The sequence below is a fragment of the Thunnus albacares genome, chromosome 6 (genome assembly GCF_914725855.1).
Source record: "Thunnus albacares chromosome 6, fThuAlb1.1, whole genome shotgun sequence".
NCBI lineage: Eukaryota > Metazoa > Chordata > Actinopteri > Scombriformes > Scombridae > Thunnus > Thunnus albacares.
In genome coordinates, this window is record NC_058111.1 from 7,613,443 (window position 1) to 7,630,521 (window position 17,079).

Consider the following 17,079-nt stretch of genomic DNA (forward strand, 5'->3'; position numbering starts at 1 on the left):
TTATACTTAATCAGCCTTTTGGGTAACAAATTGTATGAAAAATAACATAAACTTCAACCCCCTCTACCTCAAAGCACAGTCAGTAGCCTATATTTGCAAGAAATGTCTTTCCCAAAGTTCACTTAAGGGCATGTAGCCAAGCCTACTTCTGCTACCCATACCACCAGAGGGAGTATTCATCTGAAAAAAGAGCAAGTTTAACAGTGCAACAACTGGATCTTCACTCTGAGTAACTTTATAATGGTTCCCCCAAACCTCAAGTGTCTCAGCTCGGTTTACAGTGTTTCAGAGTGTCTTCTCAGGTCCTCTGCTGAAGGATGGAGCACATTAGTGACGTCTAAAATGGATTGATTGATTGAGCGATTTTCTAAAGTTTAAGGAAATGTGCATTTTTGTGTCTGCAATACTGAATTTAATGTCAAGGTGTTGACATTACAGCCATCTGGAAATATTAAAAAAAATATTGATGTAATCATATGTGTCATAATAATATTCAGCCAGCAGTGGATTGATTGATTGAGTGATTTTCTAAAGTTTAAGGAAATGTGCGTTTGTGTGTCTGCAATACTGATTTTAATCTCAGGGTGTTGACATCACAGCCATCTGAAAATATCACACAAAAAAAAAAAAAAAAAAAAAAAATGATATAATCATCTGTGTGTCAAAATAAGTCTCAGCCAGCAGAGAAGTCCAGTTTGACATATCAGTACAGTGACATACGGATGCCCGTGTGGCCACATTATTGTCAGCGGCTGGATATGGACTCGCAGAGAAATGCAACGTCCTGCCCTTCTACATCTTGAATAGTGGGAGTCATGAACCGCTGCAAGGTGACGCGTCCTCTGATTTCAACCGAAACTTCAACCTAGCCACGCCGTGTTATTTATCACCCTGTGAACCCTCCGTCAAACTGCACCAGCTCCTTTCCTACCAAACAGCGGGATCGGGACCATCTTGCGCAGTGGTACAGCGAGCAGAGCAAACGGTGGCGGCGGCCACTCCGGGGAATGTCGGCTGGCCGTCAGTCCTGACATCGGCCTCTTCTGATCTCAGACACCAGCCAAATGGGGTAGAGTACACAGCATTTCTAAACACTGTCACTACCGGAGCATGCTAGCTGTCGCATATTTCAGAGCTGTCTTCCTTATGTGTGGACTCGTATAACTTTCTGTTCTTTTTATGAAGTCGCTAGCGAGCCCGTAACAAAGTTCAAACCCCGTTAGCTAGCGCTGGTTCGCTTGCAGATGTGTGCCACGGCAACGTCAGCTTACAAGCAAGTAGCCTAGCGGAGACATGAATTAGCATGCTAAGTTAGCTGGCGCAGCAAGTCTCCACTCAGGAGCGCCGGGGTTCAGATCAGGGGCATGTGTCCTTAAATTCTCCCCCACAACAGTGCGGTGCTTGCCCAACTTTATGCTTTAACGTGCTCAGTGTGTCGATAAGAAGATTTAAATCCAGATGTGTAAATGACTAATATTAGCTTGTCAGCTAGCTAATCTGACAGACTCAGCCAAAGCAACGTTTGAAAGGTTTTTTGTGCTCAGTAGGTGACAAGCTGCGTAACGATACCTGTCACTTCAACACAGACCTGGCGAGGGCATGTGGGGAGCAACATGCAGCTAAAACGACCGCTGCTGAACACTTACTGCCACTTTTCTTTCACAATGCTCAATGTTAACGTTAGTGGAGTAAAGTTATATCTGTATAATTCAAGATATATTGTATTTTTAATGGGCATTTCCTGCCCTGCCCCCCGCTGTGATTCAGATAAGCTTTTACTGTGTTGGCTGGACGTCAAGCTAAGTTTATGATAACGATACCTTTCATTTGAGACGTTTTATTGGTTTAAGGTAGCCGTCAAAATAAATATGTTAGTATTACTGATAGTACAAGCCACTGTTAGAGTTGTAGTTGCTATAATTTTATAGCTAAATGCTTTCATACAGCTTGTGTATCATAATTGTTATAGCAAAGTTCCCTCACATATACCCTTTTTCTGTCTCTCTCTTCCTTCTTTGTGTGTGTGAGTGATTATACTTATGTCAACCCTATGACCTTATAGTTCACAAGGGTTAAAGGTCTCAGGCACCATGCTGAGCAATTTTAAATTCATATAATACTTAATTTAATTGTACACATTTCCTCCTGGACAACTTTTCAGGCTCACAAATCTTTTCTTGCTTTAATCCCTGAGTTCAGCCTGTTGAATGCGGCTGTGATAACACTGCACTTAAACTTGTTCACCATCAGTTCTACCACAGCTTTTCTCTTTTGGTATCACACACACAAAGTCTTTCCGTGTGTGTGTGTCTGCATGCGTGCGTGCGTGTGTCCACAAGCGCTTAATGCTGTGTGTGTATCTACAATATCCTGGTGAGCTATATATAGCACCTAACAGAGTTTGCAACTTGATCCGAATTGTCTTTCAGGGCTACAGTACACTGTGCGTTGCTTTCCACTGGAAGTGAAATATCTCCCTGATCCATCTCTCTTTTTTTTTTTTTGTTCTTTTAAAAGGACAGGTCACTGCCTACCTGTAGGCCTTTGTGCAAGCCTTTTTTTTTTTTTTTTTTTTTAAATTTGTGCTCTTGTTTTTTGTGTGTGTGTGTGTGTTTTTTTCCCCTCAGGAGCTCCTGTAAATGACGTTGTAGCGCATAATGATGGAAGCTCTGTGTGAGACAATTACTCTAATCTGTCCAGGATTAATAGACCAAATATTATTTATTTATTTCAGTCCATCCACAGTGCTCAGCGGGTTTATAAGCTGCATGGATATTTTAGTAAGCACTTCTGTACACTTGGTTTGGATAAAAACAAGTGACAGAACAGATGACGGTGAAGCGGACCTCCCCGTAACAAGGAGGTTAACGTATCAAACATTTATGTATTGCGAAACGCGAAGGCATTAATTGACATATTGAAAAAGGCCAGAATTGATTTGAATGAATAAACATGTGGCAGCCACTGCATGTCCGCACAAACTGCTCCGGTGCAAGCAGAGACAGATTTGGTGAGCTGCTGACAAAGTGTTTCTTATCTAGAAGGGTGATCTGAGAACTTTGGGGTGAGCTACAGGGAGCCCTGCTAAGGTGAGCTATGAAAGAATAATGTGATACTGAGAACGCTTCCACATGACAGAATATACTGAGACAGTGAAGTACTGGACTGCATAGGCCTAGGTCACAATCTAATCCCTAAGCAGGAAACATTTAGGTGAAGCATTTTTATGACACATTTCAGTAATTGTGGCTCACCTAAATGTCTGAGTGTCTATAGTTGTTCTGTGTCTTTCTGTGTGCTTAGTGTTTGCATATTTTTGCATACAGTCTTTGTAGGCAAAAGTACTCTGTCTGCTGCCGGTCCTCAACCTTTCAAAAGACATTAAATACATTCAGTCACTCAAGGGCCATTTGTTGTAAGTAGTTGTAATTTGTTGTAAAGTGTTTATAGCTGTTCTGAACAGCCACACTTGAAGGTGGGGTGGAAGGCCGTCTGTCATAGAATGGGGCGAGACGCGGTAAACCTTTTAAATAAGGGGACAGACTGTATATAAAGATGGACGTCATGACAGCTCGCCAAAAGTGAAGCCAAAACTTCTCGATCGCCCCCTGGTGGATGGCTGCAGTATAGGTCATAAGTCCCGCCCCCTCCGTGTTAGTGGATGGGACATGAGTCAAACTAAAAAAAATCAAAGTACACATCAAACAAAATTTTCTTAAAGATGGTTTCTGTCATTTCTGGTAGTTCTTCTTATGCTGATGTTTGTCCAAGTGCTATTTTTTCTGATAAGTTTGTTTTTAATTAGTTATTTGACGATATAGAAAGGGGGTCTGACGTTATGATTGACAGCTGTGACAGCCGCTCTCAAACCTCCGTCCTCCGTGCTTTCGACAGATCGACACCCATTAACTGGTAACTAACCGGTTAATTTTTAAGAAAAGTTTGTGATGTAGCTTTTGTTTGTGAGAGCTGTCCAGCAGTAGGTAGTCAGAGCTAGCTTGTGCGCCCTGGTTAGCTTGACTTTTAGCTCATTCTTCTTCTCCTCAAAGTGTTTTTCATTGTGTTTGATCATAGTAGCTCATGATGACATAACGTACTCGGGCTCGAGGTACGAATATAAATAATATTACGAACATTAAGAGGCTGACTTTGCAGCAGCAGTAGCATTGGTCAGTATTCAGCACGTCATTCTTTATGTCAAGCCTGAGAGAATAACTGATGAGCGGTTTCACTTGCTCACTCAGTGGTGAAGCGGTGGTCAGCTCGACTCGGCGGTGAGTGTGACGTGATTGCGTTACCACGGCAATGCAGTAACCACGGCAGCTCTAAATGGAATCATATCACGTAGGTGGTCACAGTTCTTCTCCAGAGGAAGAGGATGTTTGATTTGACTCACAATTTTTGCCAAATGTCTTAATATCCAATAAATAAGATACTCATGGGTCTGTGTGACTTCTGTTGATAAGTTTGAAACTTGTTAGTGTTCTACTAGTTAACTCAAAGCGGAAAATGCATCAAAGTAAACTTTTTCAGATGCAAAACAAACTGTTGGTGTTGGCTTTTTAACAATTTCACAGAGTAAAGGAACTATTAATACCAAGTCTGCTCTAATGCAGGAACTGAGTATTGCAATCACAATTTTCATGTTTTAGATGAAAGATAAGTTTTGTTGGTTAGCTTTAATGATCCTCATGTTGGCTCAGACTGCAGATCACATTGAAACAATATAATATCAGTTCGATTTATATCATTTATCAGCTGGAGGATTTTGTAATAGCACGGTGCTTTTATGTATGTATTGACTGCACCTGCTCAAAGTCATTATGGCTTCTTTTGATTGTTCAAGCAGTATTTCAAAATGCTGCAATATGCTTTTCCTGGCTAAAGCTGTTGGCCAATTTATGGTAGTAAGCAGAAAATCTGTATAAGTATGACCTATGACCTTTGACTAAACCTGAGCTTCTTACACCCAAAGCAACTGACAGTGCCATCCATACATCCACTTGGCAGGACTGAAACACGTTTGTAACTAAGACATGGACGTCTTAAACTGTTAAAAGTGTGTGCAGCACCTCTCTGGGTGAAGAGGTGTTTCAGAAATAGAACAAGTGGTAACAGTTTTACTGAAAACTGAGAAAGAAAACTGAATGATGAAACTCCTATAAGAAGAAGTGTGGGAGTGTTGTTGGAGAATCACCAGACAACATTTTTAATTCATGCTTTGACTGCAGAAAATTACCAAGTTGCTTCCTGGTATGTGGATGAGGAACTCTTCACAAGTTGATAGATGCTTGTTTGATGATTACTGCTTGCTATAAAAATGCAAAATTTATATTTCCTTCATGGAGCGCTATGTGGCTTAAAGAGATTTTTTTTTTTTTTTTTTTTTTTTACCATTATTAACCTAAGCAGTGTGTGGTGACACCACCTCTATCCTCTTCATCCTTGATAATCAATTAATCGTTTTAGTCACTTTTCAAGCAAATATTCCAAAAATTGGCTGGATTTAGCTTTTCAAATGTGATGATTTAATGCTTTTCTTTTTCATACATGAAATCCAGCAATTGAATATTTTGGGTTTTGGACGGTTGTTCAGACAAAATAAGAATGTTCTCACTGAAAAGACCAGCACTCGCAAATGAATGTCGGTTATTTTGTGTCTACTTGAGTAGATGCTGTTAATTAATCAGAAAAGACCAAACAAGTGCAAACACTTTGATGATCTGGAGGTAATTTCCCACCTTGTTTATATCCATTGCAATAATTACATGTATGCTTATTTAACTCAGGTGAATGTTCCTCTTGGCTTTCTTTCATGTCCTTTTTCATCTAAAGTTTCTTTCAGCTTGCATCATTGTGTCAGTCCAGGACACTCACCTTTCTACTTCTACTACCCTCAACACTTGGAAATCTGTTATAAATTGCTAAAACTCTGCAGTAGGACAATGATGATGAATGTAACATTTGTCAAATTTGTAATCTCTCTTTTTGTTGTCCTTCTTTCCCTCAATGTGGCTAATGTTGGGCTAATTATTTCGGGTAAGGTGGGTTATGTACATGCTAAACTTTTGGTCACAGTTTATGGTTAGTTTCATATTTTTTGGGGAAAAGAGGCTTTGTATATTTCTTAATGCTCCCCATGAGAACAATTCTTTACTCTACCTGGTTAATGCATATAATGATCAAAAAGGGTGAAATCTTTGACGACAAGCCCACGTATTGTATGATATACCACATGTTGAGTACCTTCTAACACTCATTTTCACTGATTATCATATTTGACCTGTGGGGGAAAAAAAAACTTACATCAGAGTATAGTTATGTACTCACAAACTCTCCTGCCAGGCTCCTGGAAGTGGTCAAAAATGATTTTCTCTGGCAGTTAGCATTTATACATCTGTTTGTTTTTTGAGCTCGTCACCTGTGACAGTGGTATTTGGCAGCTTGACATATTCCAGCGTCTTTGAGATGTCGAAGACGCTTTGCGCTCGTTTTCACTCATCATGAATTTATTTCCTCCGTGGCAGAAAAACATGTTATACAAGCCTTCAGAAACTCCTGCAGGTTAAACTGGACTAACGAAACACAATTTAATGGCTGACTGACTCTAACACACCATAAACAGACTTTAAGACACTTGCTAGCTTAGCAACATTAAGGCTACAAATAACCCATAATGCAACCCTCTGTGTAGGAGTCGGTTTTACACCGCTACTTTATCCTTTCAAAAAGAACATCTGATGTTGTGAACACATAATTGTCTGGCCGTTAGCTGAGTGTGTATGCAAATTAACCTACAGACTGACACGTGTAACCGGTCAAAAATATTCTCGGCAGTTCACCGATTAACGGTTAATCGTTGACATCCCTCGTTTCTAGCAGACTGGGAGGTGTGTGTTCAGTTCAGAATGGTTTCTGTCCATCAGCCTTCCGTTTCCAACTGCCTCTGTGCCGTAATGCCACCCTTCTGTCTGCACTGAGGCTGCAGTTTGGTCTGTTTCCTTGCTCTAGTTGGCTCTCTTCCCAGAATGTGTTGGAAAGGATGCAACCCTTGACCCTCTGTACAAAATGAACCAGTACTTCCTTGTCGCTGAACTCAGGCAAAATCATCAACTAGGTGCCTACAGTATTCATACCACTTAATTCCTATCCTGCTGAGGAGCTATTCATCTGTTTTTGTCTGGAAGAGCTGACAGATTTTTTTTGTAAACTGCTCACAGTTTCATGCCTTCAGCTAAAATCCCCCCAGTCCTGTCAGTCCAGAATATGACACAAGCATGTGCAAATATTCACATGCAGCACATAAAATCATGGCTTTGTTTAGTCTGTTAGTCTTTTAGCTGAAATATTCTTTTTCTTCCTCTGCTTAACTCACTACTTCATGTACAGTACATAATGTTTTCCCTTTGTGTAAAAACAAAGGTACATTTCAGGTCATCTCTTTGTTTGGTAAGGCATGCTACATCAAAAGACAGTGATGCTTTGAGATGTTCACAGATGTCTCGGTTTTTTTTTTTCTGTGGCCTTTCCTCTATTGCAGGCCCTCCTTTCTGCACATCGCCTACTGGTTAGCCTATATTTACCCAGCCTCTTGACATGTTATGTTGCCACAGCAACCTGCCACAACCCCCCCCCCCCCCCCTAGTGCGCAGACCTTTTGGCTGTCACCTGTGTACTGTCCCACAATGCACTGCAATTTACCCCCAACAAGTACTACTAGCAGACTAAGAATTGTCAGCACAGAGGAATGCAGCCCTGCAGATCAGACTTGTAAACAGAATTAGTGGATCAACTTTTCCAAAAAGTATAAATATCATTTATCCGTGATTTAAATGGCAGATCTTTGGACCAACTGAATACTTTCTCATTTTTATATACAAATGGATCCTGCCCTGCAGTAACCTCTTGTTATGCTTGTAGAATACATTCCCATAACACCAGGCTGCAGAATAACAAACTGCATGTTGGGAGACCAAAACAAGTGTGTGATTGAAGGAAAGAGGGGGGATATCACAGCAAGGACTAGCTAAAAAGACCAAAAAATAGACATAGCTATAGGGCTAAATGTAGTCAGTAATCCATGAACAGGGTTTCCCCACCCGCCTGTTGCAATCGAAGCAAGCGTACTTGAGTCTTCAGACCAAAAAATGCCAAACATGCAGTATACTTTCTGTTTTTTTTTCCCTCTTGCAAGACTTTTGAACAAGTTCCAGTTGTGTCCTCTCCTTGCCTACACCCGCTGACAGATTACAAATATAGCCTTCTCTTTACTTACAGAAGCTATGAGTTTTGAATCTAGTGCAAAAAAACGTTCACACAGACTGTATTAACACCAAATTGCCTCTCTAAGATGGGTAGTAGCCTCTCACTTCATAACCTGAAATCAGCTGTTGTATTATCAGACATGGATGGTTGGTGGTTTCCAATTAGGTGACCTCAGTGGTCATATTGTTAAGAGACCCATGAGGGAAAGAAAACAGAAGCATACAAAAGGTTAAATATTATTCATGGAAGAGAGTATATAAAGGCTGTAATTTATTGGGAGCTCGCAGAAGAAAAATACTCAAAATGTACTGATGGTTGTCACTCGTAAGCAGTTTCATGTTATTGGCCTCAGTTGGTTTTCCTTGAGTGTAAGTTGGCAGGGGCTCGATGGCTGATTCAACATCTTTAAACTTAGCAAAGCTTGCCTGTCATCATTCTTGTTGATTTATGTAAAGTTGCATGACTTGCAGGTCACTTTGACTCCTACGACAGACTTGTAGCTGCGTCTTCACCATTTAAATGATTTTAATTCAGTCAAAAACAGCTTACTATAGACTTAAATATGAGTTTCATTTGTGATGTTTGAAATTTCTATTTCAGACAATGCACACTGAGGTTTTTTTTTTTTTTTTTTGTGTGTGTGTATCGTAACAGCAGACATATTTGATATACAGTGCCACAGTGGGATTTAAACCACAGGAGGCAGCGGCGGTGCTATGCTGTATTCTGTGTCCGCAGGTCTTATCTAAATTAAACTCCCTATACCAACAATAGGCTAAGCTTTGTGTTTTGCTGCTGCTGTATATTCTCAGACTCCTTTCATCAGTTTCAGCTGTATCCTTGAACTGCTTTTCTCTGGAGGAGCTTAATGGTCGTATTTGTCGGTATGTGTTCAGCTGCACTCCTGCTGTAAACTGTAGTGGTGTTGATTTTAAAAGTAATGTATAAAGCAGCCCAACTAAACAGCTAAAACATATTTTTATGTCACTAAGACTTTTACATTTCAAGGAAATCATTCATAGTGGTTTTACCTTAATTTTACTACACAATGTTTGTCACAGTGCACTTCAAAGTTAATTACCTTTTTTAAAGGAGGCCCACAGGAACATTCACCACCAGAATCTTAGTGAAATATGCAGTTTTCTAACACAGTGGAAAGTGGCCATAGTGTGGTGATAAAGGTGACAACTCTGGGTTTGTTTGAAACCTTTTGTGTGTGGACATGAAGGGAGTCATTACACCAGCCACACATCCCACATTACACAAAGCAGGCAAGCCAAAAGCCCACCAGACCATGAGCAGGTTGTGATAAATCAGAACTGTACCTTTTTTTTTTTTTTAGGAGGCAGCACTTGGCTAGAGAGGTTGAAAGGGAACAAAAATGCAACAGAAAAGAATGAAAAAAGTTCAAACGTTTGTACAGTGTTCAAAATGTGCACAGTGATGAATACAGTTTGTTCTGTTAAAAGACAAGCTTAAAGTGAAGAGTCGACTGCTACATTAGTTTTGGGGAAATCTTTTTGTGTAAAACTGAGCGTTACGTCAGCCCTGGGTGAATTCTTCTTGAATATGCAACTCACAATCAGGGACTTTATCATCACCTCAAAAACTAGTTTACCATTTTCTAGTTTTCCGGTTAAAAAAAAAAAAAGAAAAGGTATTTACGCACAGTGATTTAGGAGGATGGCGGTTAGACATTCAGATCAAGTATGGAAATGTTTTGAACATATTGATGATAAGGTTGAGTGGAAACTATGCCTCAGGTGGTGAGAAGTAATTTGCAGTGAAGACGAGATGACATTTCTGGAAAACAATGACAAGCATGAATGAGAGAGCGCTCAAATGAGCAAATGTGCATCCTTACCTGAAAATATTTTTTGATAGAACAGGACCAGAAGTGAGTGGGTTTCAGGCTTCACAAAGGTGAGTTAAGTCACTTCAGCTAGTTTAACTCTGTTTAAAGGAGCGAGACCAATCACACACTTGTTTCATTATCACAAAGCCTGCAGCATTTTCAATAATTGTGCACTCAAAATTCTGCTATTCATCCCCCCCTTCATCAGATGTGAATGAAACTCTGTGTATGTTCAGCAGATAGCGCAGGATGTCTCCAGTGAATTTAATCAGGATTGCTAAAAGGCATCTTGAGTTATGAGCAAATATGTGATAGGCCGCGTCCACTTGTACCGATCAATATGGCACTTCAGATTTTGGTTCATATTTGCCCCCAAAGCAGAAACACCAATTTTGGTGAAATTCTGTCCACCGGGTTTTCAGATACATGTTTGTGGTATTTGTGGCACCCCCTATGGCTCAGGCTCAAAATGCGTTGGGAGACCTATTACCAATCACAGACTGAAGTTATGTACCAAGATTTATGATGATTGGACAAATGGTTAATAAGTTATGGCCAATATCCTCTAAGCCCCGCCCTTTGCGAAGATATTTTGGTAGATGGCGGCCATGTTTTTCAACCGATCTTGCTCATTTGTAATAGAAATGTGTATGTCAGTCCCCCAAGGCTGTTAGCCAAATTTGGTGTTGATTGAGTAAAAATACAAAAAGTAGATGTCACATTACTGGTTTTCACATATGCAAATTGGCAAAAGATCCATCATGGCAGACTTTTTGTAGAGTTGGACTTTCGTGACATTTCAAGTCAATCGGAGTTACGGTGTGAGGGGCGTGGCCTTTCCAAAATTGCATATTTGGGCCTTAATTACAGCACCAACATCTGGCTGATTAGGCTGATGTTTGTTGGGAAGCACACATGCACATCATTTCCAGTTATTGGGCCAAGTTTCATGGTTTTAGCTTATTCCAGCTGAAGGCAATTTGAGCTGCGACAGAAGACAACGGATAATAATAATAATAAACTGGCACAAACACATATTACTATAGTATTCTTACAGTGTTGATTTTCATTTCATCCTCCAGTCCTGTTAGGAAATCACTGTAATATTCCTACAAACTGTTTTTATTCTTATGCTTTGGTACATGTCGCACATAAAAAGTTCCTAATGTGTTACATACAAAATCAATTTCAACTGATAATTTTCTTTATTGTATCCCTTTTTGACAGTATTGCGTCTGTACTAAAGTTAAATATCTTCACCATAATTATGATATAATAATATAATATAATAATTATTATATAAAGACTAGAAGAACTTGGTGGACCCTTCAAGGACAAGTTTCAACTTAGATTAGTGCGTCACAGAAGATTTATTCTGGTCACAGTCATACATGTTGTGTTAGCCATGGCCTTGTCCTAAGTTGAAGCGCAGGGTGGCCAAGCACATTTTCCTCCTCTTAGGCTACATTTTGACTGGCGCCATGTGCAAATGCAGTTTGTTAACCAGCTGATTGCAAAAAAGTCTCAACTGTGGATCTCTGTGTAAATGTGCGCACTCCTGCGTCACACACATTATTCATTCATCAGTACTGTTAAACACGCCTCAGTGTTTACTGGTCTCAATCCACAGAGCAGCACTGTGGCATCTGTGTTTTGGACTTGGCTTTGTATTTTGTTCTCGCTGTTGGCCCTGACTCCCCAGGGCTCTCTAGGTCTATTAATACCAGCTCGCTCTAAAAATACAGAGGACTGTGTGACCCAGTGGGACTTAGGGCCCTATGATTTCCACGATGCGGAAAACATGGACGGAATCACAGAAATTTGATAATAAAAATGGAATCAACTGTAAATCGCGCAATAGCGTGGAATTTGCCAAAATGTGGATGCAATTTTTAAAAATCAAGGTTTTTTTCCTGCAGCGCCTAAGCATTTATTCATAGCGTCTAAGCTAAATGAACAGAAAATGGCCATCATATACTTCCATCTAAATGAACTGGGAATCTCTAATGTGTTCTGGTGTCATTTAAGGTCACGCTGCTGCAGCCCTTGCTGCTGCAGCCCTTGCTGCTGCAGCCCTTGCTGCTGCAGCCCATGCTGCTGCAGCCAATGCTGCTGCAGCCCATGCTGCTGCAGCCAATGTCTGTGTCTGTGTTTCACTGAGGACAGGGATCTGTGGTGAAACCCGGAGCGGACTTTTGAGTTGTCTTTTCTTTTATGATCGTGAAACTGGATTGAACTGAACTGATTTGGGGTTATGAGGAACACAAAACAGACTCTTTACTGAGTGGATTGAACTCCGAGACTGTGGGACGACATGCACACACTCACACACACGCGAGAGTTGCTCTGCTTACTTGATTTAATACACGTATTGAAAGCTAAATTGAGTTGTGGTCTATTTGGTTTTGCAATGCTGGTTTTTGGTGACGTCTAATTCATTGCTACTTGTTGTTTGCTTCAGTGTTTTGTATGGTTTGACGGAGCGATTTTCTTTCTGTTTCACAATTATTATTTGTTGGATGTGACTCTGGCATCCCTCTTCATTTAGAAGTGTCAAACCCGCTACCACACACACACACACACACACACACACACACACACACACACACACACACACAAAGTCATGTCGATCCTTTGATACAGCTAAGTCATCAAAAAATTGAGGAATTTGACACTAACAGCTAAATTTAGAGCAGAGCAGTATCCAAACTATAAGCCTAGCTTTACCGCTGTTATTTTGTGATTACTGTTTTTAATGGCACACAGTACAATCACTCACAAAAATGTGAAGGATTACTTTTTGGCCATAGTGCTTACATATCTGTTTCACTTCTTCATGCTAATGTCTGAGTGTACTGTGTATTGAAGCACTTAAAAAAATAGTGCAATGTTGTGTCGCATCATTACAAATTGATTGATTTATGTTCATTTCATTTGATGTATGATTTAAATTTTGAATACTTTCGTGTTGAATTGTTGAAATTTTATTCATCCACCACATGATTAAGACACTTTTCTGCTGACAAAATGTGCTTAAATTGTAAAACACAGAATTCAGGAAAATTAAATGGGAAAACACAGAATTTTGGGAAAAAATATCATAGGGTTCCAGGGAATAAATGGGAGCTTTTTTTTTTTTTTACCATACTTGCATACAGGCACAACAATTTTAAATTCTGACTTGTATTGTATTTGTATTATTGTCCTGGGATTTACACTGAAACCTGGAAACCACCCATGAGTGTTTCTTAGAATACAACATCCCTGGAGCATCAGCTTAGAAAAATAAATGGAACTCCTGTATTTTCCACACTCAAAGGCAAATACCTTTTAGCAAATTCATTTAAATCATCAAAACCTCCAGGCCTAACTGAGAACAGTAATGTTTGTTTCTATTCAGGTTGAAAGAATGTAGGTGTGTGTGTGTGTGTGTTGGACTGGTTTGTGTGTATATGCACTTGTCATTATGTTCTAAATAAATTGGCTTTATACGTAAAGACCATGTGCTATGGATTTCACTCATTGAATTATTTCCCTAATTTGCTGGGAACAGTGATTGGACACATCTTAACAAGGTCCAACAATTAAATTTGTTTTCCAAACAACTTGTGAAATGTCAAATGAGAAAAGGGAACGTAAAACATTTTATGCTGTAACACATTTGTTGATTAGGTAACAGCTCACCTTTGTGTAAACAAATGACTGATTTATGAAGGATTTGATATTACAAATAACACATGAAATTCACTGATATCTTCTTTTACAGCAGCAACATGTTTAATAATAATACACTGCGCTCAATAAGCTTCTCATATTGGACCTTTTTAAAATAAGGTAATAAGACAAAACAATGTACATCAGGGCATGAACATAATAATGCCAGCTCTTTCATATTTCTGTTTCTCTCTTGACTCTCATGGGCACACATGGGTTGGTTGGTTTGTTTGTGAGATAATTCAAACATATGACAGAGAAATACCCAGTTAGGTAATTTCTTTGAGCTATTCTTTATAAAAGCTTTTGTAACTCAGACTACAGAGAGGAATGCTAGTAACGGACAACAACATGTTGATTCATGCATAATACAGATAAACCTTTATGGACCACACTGTCGAGCAGATTTTGCAAATAAGGCAAGAACGAGCTGCTGCTGCGAGTCAACAGAGAGCTGAAAAAGCTAACAGTGACTGGTGGTGGATGTGCCAATATTGCACAACTGTGCCAGACGAGATTTAGTGTATAGAGCTATGACTGTCACATGTACTTAATCTAAAGCTAACAGAGAGGGCTGTGGATCATTATGTGTCACTCCATATCAAAGTATTGTATTGATTAATAATTGATAAGCAGTTATACCCATAACTGGGTACATTTTGGTAATTTGACAAATATTGTGCACATCATGATCTTTGCCTAATAAAGTGGTAAATGAGGGTAGTTTTCAGAGCCTTAGTACATTGAGATATTTGTCTTGACAATTCAAATAAGAGCCACTATTCCAGTTAGTCAGTATCAGCTGTGTATTAGTGGAATGATTCTTAACCCTTAACCTCTTCCACTCCCAACCCCCCTACCTTAGATCCATTTTAGAGGGGGGGGGCAGTGGATCTTTAGGGGGAGATAGCAGGTCAACAGTATATGACACATAGAAGTGGTTTACATCATCTGAAAGCTGGGAACCTGAAGATTAATTTGAGATGCAGCTCAGCACTGTGTGTCAAGTTTTTTTTTTAGTGATAAATCTGTAATGAACATTGTCTTTTGGTTAGGTGCCTATTCAAATTTTGAAAGTTTAGAGTGTATAAGGTCTTAGAACATTATGATGGACCTATATGATGGCCATTGCCATGCTCAGTTATGTCTCATAAGTTGTTGCAACAATTTTTGGGTTGATACCATTTTGTTACACAGATTTGGTGCAAAATTTAACTATTTTTGACCATTTGAGAATTGATAACAATGGTCAAAATATCACATTAAGACACCAAAACCTTGAGGAACACCATAGAAAAGTTCATGCTGTGATTTGGTAACAAAAACTCTTGACATTTGGAGATTTCAGTAAGAGTTGAAATTTTCGCCAATTGGATGGCAGGCACTTCTGTTCTCGGAATTGCTCAGAAACTCCCTATTGTCAATATACCTTGGAAAGTCATACATCCTTTGAACGCCCTAGGTCTCTCATTTGTGGTTTCAAAGTTTCATGAGGCTGTGATTATCCTAGAGATCACAATAGGTCATTTTATACAGTTAGGTCAAATGGTCTCACTACAATGAAATGGCTAGTGTGGGGACTAACATCATCACACATGAATACAATTGGGCTCATTGAATCCACAAGAGTCTCAGCTTTCCAGTCCTACCTAATTTATGCAATTGCAAGGGTGTTTAGTGACCCCAGTATGCAGAAATATTCAAGTTTTCCATTTTTAGAATAGGCAAAAATAACACGTTTATACTGCATGCAAAAAACTGCATGGTTTCTGCCAAAAACTACATGGGATTAGCACAAAGTGGGCATGTCTGTAAAAGAGAGACTTGTGGGTAGCCACAGAACCCATTGTGATTCAGATATCTTGAGGTGAGAATGGCCATGCCAGTTTTTCCCCCGCCAAAATTTAGCCTAACTTTTGAGCATTATTTAGCCTTCTTCCCAACAAGCTCACATGACATTGGTACCAATGGATGCCTTCTAGTTTCATATGATACCAGTATCTTCACTGTAGCTTTAAAACTGAGCCTGCTACAGCCTCTTAAAGACAGTAATGTAATGGAGAGTAATGGGGAGTGGAAGAGGTTAAATTACTTAATTAGTTTTCTTAAATTAGCAGCTTTATTTCATCCACTCCATTTGTTTTTGTGTCCTCAACACATGCTGCATTAGATGTTCTTTCAGCACCCCATGTTCACTCTCTGTTGCCAGCTTTCACTTCTTAATGTAATACGAAATAAATAGTGAAATATTGTCTTTGACGACCCTTAAATGTATTTTAGCGGACGGCAAATTGTTTTTCTGTTAATTCACACACATAACTGATTCATTTATGGGTGGAGATTACTAATTTGCAAAAAGCTTTGCTCCCTAAAAACCAGAGCAGCTCTTTTTTGTTCTGTTCATGTGCCAGATTTGAAGGGATCCAGATTTTATTTAGCAAAGTTATCCAGATAATTCAGTAATTCTGCTTTGTGACAGGCTCCTAATCTCTTCTTCGACTCAACATGACCAACGCCTCCAAGAAGTGCCTTGGGGCAGGTGTGGCCAGGTGCTGTAGTGCCACGATAAAGGGCCTCAGCATGTGCAGACCATCACCACAGTAGACTAATAGGCCTTTTTCAGACATTAAGACATTTTGACATGTCACAGTGGGAAAAGCAGAGGTGCAAATAATAAAATTCATGTTGGCTGAATTCCATTTAACTGCTTCAGTCTCAGGGTCCTGGTATTCTGAATGCTCACTCACAAACTATCATGGTTTAGAGTTTTTATGAGTTTTTAGTCAGTGATTGGTCCGCTGCTAGTCAGGGCCTTGACTAGTCAGTCTTTGTACATACCAGGTATGTCTGATTAGTCATAGGAGCCAGTGCCCTTTACATAACAAGCTAAACTGGTGTTTGTACATTTCCAAACTGCGTCAGCATGCACTTTTGCACAGTAAGACTTAGATCTTTTTATCAAATTTTATCCATCCATCCATCCATTATCTAATTATAACCACTTAATCCTTGCAGTGTTGTAGGCCGATCCCAGCTCACATGAAGCCAGAAATGAATATCTTCAAAGACTCGTGGTTATTTTACCCCTATTCCTCACTTATCTTACTATTTGTTAAAGGGTTAAATGGCTTAATGGGCCTGATAAAGAAGTGCAATATGCATTTTCTTGCCACTGAGAAGTTATTAAACCATAACAAGAGAACTACAGGAAACCCTGTTTGATACGGGAGGCTGCAGCCTATAAG

The 17,079-nt window shown here is 39.6% G+C and overlaps 1 protein-coding gene across 1 annotated transcript in view; it reads left to right on the forward strand.

Annotated features, from left to right (window-relative positions):
• The first annotated feature begins 708 nt into the window (after nt 1–708).
• The window catches only part of bcl9l (bcl9 like), a 29,352-nt gene continuing 12,981 nt past the window's right edge, over nt 709–17,079 (forward strand). Inside the window, exon 1 of the mRNA XM_044353636.1 lies at nt 709–1,069. The gene's annotated coding sequence lies outside the window, so the exon portion shown is untranslated. The remainder of the gene's footprint in view (nt 1,070–17,079) is intronic.